The sequence below is a fragment of the Hylaeus volcanicus genome, chromosome 4 (genome assembly GCF_026283585.1).
Source record: "Hylaeus volcanicus isolate JK05 chromosome 4, UHH_iyHylVolc1.0_haploid, whole genome shotgun sequence".
NCBI lineage: Eukaryota > Metazoa > Arthropoda > Insecta > Hymenoptera > Colletidae > Hylaeus > Hylaeus volcanicus.
In genome coordinates, this window is record NC_071979.1 from 29018893 (window position 1) to 29025403 (window position 6511).

A 6511-nucleotide genomic window follows, 5' to 3' on the forward strand; every position below is an offset into this window, starting at 1 on the left:
GAATCATTCTCCTTAGAGGGCATTGGAAAGTGGGAGAAGGGCTTAAGATGTTGGAAATGGGTATCATTCCATAGATGTACTGTGATTAGTGGACACGAGTACTTGAAGCAATTGTATCTCTTAGAATTATTCTTCTTAGAGGGCATTGGTAAGTGGGAGAAGGGCTTAACACTTTATTTACCGGGAGCCTATTTATAGGCTTTTTAATTCCAGTATTTAGCTTTTCGAATTTATTTACTGTTTCGATGATTGTCTACTTACGATGTTCAGTTTTTGGAAACAGACTTGGCTTTCAATGTACCTAGTAATAGTACGAAGGAATTATTGGCAGCCTAAATTGGCATATGCTACTGTAAGAAATTCTTTTTTGAATTAAAGACTGTTTCTAAATAGCCCGGTAGATAAAGTGTTAAGATGTTGGAAATTGGTATCATTCCATAGACGTACTGCGATTAGTGGACAAGAGTACTTGAACCAAGTGTATCTCTTAGAATCATTCTTTTTAGAGAGGATTAGTAAATGGGAGGAGGGCTTAAGGTCTTGGAAATGGGGATCATACCACAGATGCACTGGGATTAGTGGACATGGGTACTTGAACCAATTGTATCTCTTAGAATCATTCTTCTTAGAGGACAATGATAAGTGGAAGAAGGGCATAAGGAATGCCATCTATCGCCAGAAATAATTCTAAGAATTATTTCTGACGATTCCATAACTCCAATACAAACTGCCCCTATGTATATTTAAAATACACACTTTGAACGGTATTCCCCTTAATTTTCGCAAGAATATGTCAATATATAAGAAACACAAGGGTCTTGACAAAAATTTGCTAAAACCATCAACAGTTATTCCAGGCGTACTTCAACTCGAAGACTATCAAGACTCCTCAAGACCATCGCTTGCTGGAAAGTAGCAGAAATGTATTCGTTGGCCACTGAGAAATGCCCTCCCTAAAGCACGACCACGTTTATCCCTTAAGCAATGGTCGCTCGATCGTCTGTTGAAGTATTCTTCAATGGGGTTTGCACGGAGGCTGAATGCCCATCCGTCTGGCGATCCCTTCGCAGAATGTCTGGACGGTTGGCTGACGGACAACGCGAATCCAGCTTGAAACGTCAGTCGACGATCAGCCCACCCTCCGACCAGCCAACAAAATCGTCTGCTCACACTGACGGAAACTTCCACGGTTCCTTTTCCCCCTTGATCCTCGGGGACGCTGCTGGAAGTCTAGGGTGTCCGTTATGCCATGCACGACGAGCAGAAGAAACGAAGAGAGTAATCGAGGGAGAGGGTATACCAGCGTGCACGATATCCGCAAGGGGAGAAACAGCAGTGGTAGACGTCGATTTCAATAAAATTACCATGGAACGATGGGTACGTTAAGAAAACCACGCACGAGATAGCAAACTCAAGCTACGAGTCATTTGTGAAAAAAGGATGTCAGAGTTCGAGAGATCCTGCTTGACCTGTTCGGGTCAGAGGTCTTTGGTTACGAAAGTTAATATTTATTTTCTATATTTTTCGGAATTCTATCAGAATAATTGCTTTTTCCTCGAATGTCGATACCAAGGATTTCGACGAACTCGAAGTACGTTGTAGTTCATATTAAATTAGAGGGAGTTTAAGTCGTTGTTCTCCCAGTTTCGTGATTGTTTAAAAAATATAAGCGTTCGAAGTTTCCTAGACTCGTACGCTTTCGCAACAGGCGGAACGGACAAAGAGTATCGAGGTCCGAAGCTCACGCAATCGTCGAAGCATTCGAAGCTGCGTAGGGACCGAGAAATGTTCGTAATTACGCGATGCTCGTAAAACTTTTTTAATATTGCCGCCTATGAAAACGGTGAACTGGCGTGCCGCTCGTGAGATTCGTTCCCGAACACGCGTATCAGACCAGTGCTTCTCAAACTTCGGCCTACGAACACCACAGAAATTTTAGAAAATTCGCGAAAAATTAGTTACAACGTATCTTCACGAGACTATTACTAACGAGTTCGTGAAGCTCTCCCGAGTGAAACGAGTACAAACACAGCTCTGTTTCTACTACTTTAAATTATGAATAATTCGTCATTTTTCTCAGATGATGACTCGTAATAAATGACTTGTAATAAAAAGTAATTCGAATAGGGTCGTGTTTGGGCTCGTTTTCTGTGGGAGGATCTCAGCTATCCGTCGATGATACTCTCGTGAAAATTCAATGCCAAATAACTTATGTATCATAATATAATACGGTCTTTATTTTCCGTCCGATTTTTATTTTAATTTGAACTTTAGCAACATACTGCGACGTGCATACGTGCATTTTTTAAGTGAGTTTAAAGTGGAACCAAAATGATAGTAATTCGACCGTAATATAGGAGTTTTGTTAAGTAAAGTTTCTCAGGGTTTCGTAGAAGGTGGAGTTTGAGAAACACTGTGTCAGAGTATCAGGAGAGTCCGTGGAGGCTCGAAAGTGTGCAAATAGAGCGAGTGAAGGGGTTGCGGGCCACGGTGGACGAGTTCAACTTCCAACTCTTGTTCTAAATTATAGCGCGCGCCATTGGCGAGGAACGGTTAAAGGCAATTGGCAGACCAGCGACACGGCTTGCGAAATGATTTCGATTCGCTGGCGTACACGGTTCGTCTCAAAAGCAACCGAATCTTTTCTAATCGATCGTTCTAATCGAATCGGTGGAAAATTTGTCGCTGTACCCATTCACCCTATTCCCAAAATGGAGTAGCATATTTGAATCCAACGCTCGAACCAACCACCGAAACCCTTTTGGGCAAAAATTTACGAGCCGCTCCCGACCGCAGCGAAACTTTCTCCGTTTTCCATTTCACGTATTCTTTCGGAACGGCCAAGGCCTCTGATTTTTTTTTCCCCTCCTTTTCTCAACGGCTTATTTGCGAGCGATGCCAGAACCAGAATTCATACGGCCCATTCGAGCATTATTATGCATTGTTACTGCCGGGAGCGACACGAAGAAGTCCGCTTTCAATGCATCCAGACCGTGGCCGTAACGTGGACCGCCATGAGTGTCACGACAGGGATGAACAATGAGCCCACTCCCGTGCCCCTTCGTTCCTGCCCTGGGCTACCGGTTGTCTGTCGAAAAACTTATCCTGTTTTCGTCGGAAATTTCAATTCTCGAGAGATCCCGCTGCTGCTCCTTGATTACCCTGAAACAGTCCAGGAAACACAGCTGAAAAGAAAAGAATTTTCAGAGAGGCATTATTTTTTACTTTTTACTCGAGAAATTTCACCGTGGGAAGTTTGAATTCTCGGCGCACGGAGAGTACTCGAATTATTGGGGCTACTAGTCGCGACCATGACTCCCAGAACCTCGGTTCTTCTACCGACTGCCGAACCTTTCGAACGACCTGCACGAGAAATCTCGAACAAAGGAGGGATTTCGGTTTCGAGATGGAACGAGCTTTCGCGTGTACGGTCCAGCTGTTTCTGTGTCCGTCATAAAAACTGGTGCGTGGCACTCTACATCGTAGAATCCACAAGCCAGCTCTTTTGTCTTTTTCTCTTTCTTCGCGCGGCACAACTCCCCGCCGACACTCTCTGTGTGCGATCATTTCCATTCTGTATCATTCCAGTAATTACATGCTTCTTCGTGGAACCCTCTTACTCCTGTCTCCAAAAGGGGGAGACTTCCTGGAGGGTAGTTGGTTCTTTCCACCTGAGAGATAAGCTTTTTTCTTTATTATTATTTTACCAACCCAAGGATACGCGTACTCAAGAGTCAACGACCAACGTGAAAGGTCCAGATTGGGTACGTCACTGAAACTAGTTACGAAACTGTAGAATCTATTCTACAGAATCGAACTAATAGAAATCAGCCGGATAAACTGTGTATTTGGAAACGGCGGAGCAACGAATCGTTCAGGCAGCTACCCGCTGACGTAACTTCGAATTAATTCAGTTCGAGCAACAGGCTCGTGCCACCGTCGCCATGAGAAAGTTAAGTAACCTGTATCAGGTACCTTTTCTCTCTGCTCGGAACGCTTGAAAAAAATCGGCCGTCCCGTGGAGCGCTTTCGAGCGTCTGACTTCCGTTCAGTCTCCTACGTCCTGAATCCTTCCTCACTGGATAAGAAAAACGTTCACGTGCCTCCCCGGTTATTTGAGATTCAACCGATGCAGTTGAATCAAAACGCCGCGATACCGAAACTGTTCTATTCGCGACCGTGTGTATTATTTAATTCGGTGTTGAGTTTTTTTTTGACGTTTGTTGAGTTTTTTCATATAACCGTAGCCACGCGGAGAGTATTCTCTTCGACGAGAAGAATTCACGACCGCGGAGGTTAACGAAGGGAAGAGGAGAACGTGCTTCGCCGCGTTAATGCGAGCTTCGTCGTTGCTTTTTGGTCGAACAAAGGACGCAACTGGTTTGAAAGGCACGGACGCCGCTTATGGGACGCGAAGTGACTGTTCTATGGTGACATCGGGATCACAGCTGCCACCACTTACGATTTCCTCGAGCAAACCTCGAGCAGACGTTTGCTTATACATACTAAGAATTCTTGAGGCCGTTTGGACGTCGAACGGGGGACCCTGATTGATTCGAAAATAAACAAACATCTTCTTCTGTACAGCGGCCGTTAAGTAGCGCACGACTCACGATGTGGATATTTCTTAGCACGACTTTATTGGTAGTCTTAAAATTATTTGTCAGTTTTGCGAATATTATACAATTACCGACCGTGACAGAGGTATAACACGCGGGGCGATAAAGTAAAGATTCCTCGGGGTAAAGTGAGTCGAAGGTATGGAATAACGATGTTTTCATTCGACCCTTCGTTTTCAGGAAAGCCAGCTTGGTAAAACCTCGGGTACGCGCGCGGTAGACAAAGGAACATCAGTGGTTCTCGATACCAGCCCTTCCAGAAAGAGGACAAATTTTATTGAAATAAAAGATGACGAATCACCGTTTTGGAATTGTATTATATATGTTTTAATACATCGAACGAAAATGTTAAAAAAAGTACTTTCGGTATAACATGCTTACTGGTTAGATCACTGAGAACCCCTGAAGTTGATAGATTAAATACGAAACGAATCCGAGGTATAAAATGTAAACAAAAAAAATAAGCACATTTATAAAGATAACGTTCCGTTTAAATAATTATCTTCTTCGAAGTGATGTACGGAAAAATTATTGCGATATACCACTGGTCTCTGTTAATTTCACCGGTGGATTCCCTGTAGACGACGCCCAGAGCACGACATGCAACGCCAGACACCGAGGAAGCGTCGTCGACGCAAAAAAAAGGAAAAAGGAGAAAGAATGAAAAGCATAATAGAGTTTACATGGCACTCCTCGCGTGCTCTGGGGCGAACGAGACTCAGGGACGTTTTTTTAAGGGGGTCAAGGGGACCCTGCGCCCCGGGGCCGTCCTTATTAACGGTGACCTCTCCGGCTCGAAATTTCAAAATTTCTTACGAAAAGCCCTGACACGTTCTGTTTTCACCGACACTTCCCCCTCCCTCCCTCCCTCCCTCCCTCCCGCCCATCCTCCAACTCGTCGCAGATGTTTCCTTTTCTAATTGTCGACTCAACACCGTGGACTTCGATTCGTTTCGGTTCGAGAGGGAGAAAGTTATTCCAGTCACGACACTAACATATGGACACGTATACCTTAGTTTAGGGTTAGACGTACACGTGATACGTGACTCAAATCGTTGCGATGCTATTGTTCCATTATTTGTTAACGAAAGCTTTGTTACGTATCGCAGATGTGTTATTACAAAAACAAAACAAAAAAAACAAAAAAAAAAAAGAACGTTCATCGAATGGAAATTTCAACGTATAGATCGGTTGCGTTCATTGGGAATCGAACGATATCCGCGGCTACCTAACCCAGCATCGCGTGTATCGGTGTGTAATTCGCTCAACCTCGAATTTGCAACCGGTGCACACGATTGCATAAACCGCTGCCTTTGCTGCAGTCGCGATTGCGGTTAATGGAATACTTTATGCCGACTCCGATGAACCGTAATAAACACGTTTCTTCCTGTTATTAACGCGAATTAAAGAATCAATTTCGATCCGAAGAGTTTCAGAGGTCGAGCGCGCCTTCACCTGTCGATCATTAAGGCGCTAAAAATGGAAAACGTCGCGCGAAATGTATCGCGAGATTTTGCGCGTTGCAAAAATTTCGTTGAAATATTGCTCGTTTCTGTCGATGTATTACGTGTACCGAAAAGTAACGTCATTTCTTTTACATCAAATTCAGACAAATACATTCGTGATACATTTCTATTTTTAATCGATTATGTAATTATCCTCGTTATCAACAACCTTTTGCCACTTGGTGTGCAAATATTCAATACTAAATGGTTAAGAATCAACGAGTCGATGAATGATAAAGAAGTATCGAGATTCTCAGAAACGACATTACTTTTTGGTTCACCTTATATATAGATGTTAGCAGTACATAATCGAATTAGTCTGATTGCTAGTGCACGATATATGGAACGATGATTATTTTCTCTCTCAACTGTTGAAACGATCCCAGA

General features: G+C 43.5%; 1 protein-coding gene across 2 annotated transcripts in view; it reads left to right on the forward strand.

Moving 5' to 3' along the window:
- LOC128875719 (protein roadkill) overlaps positions 1–6511 on the forward strand; it is a 116286-nt gene that overhangs the window by 67571 nt on the left and 42204 nt on the right. The gene's annotated exons all lie outside the window — the stretch shown is intronic.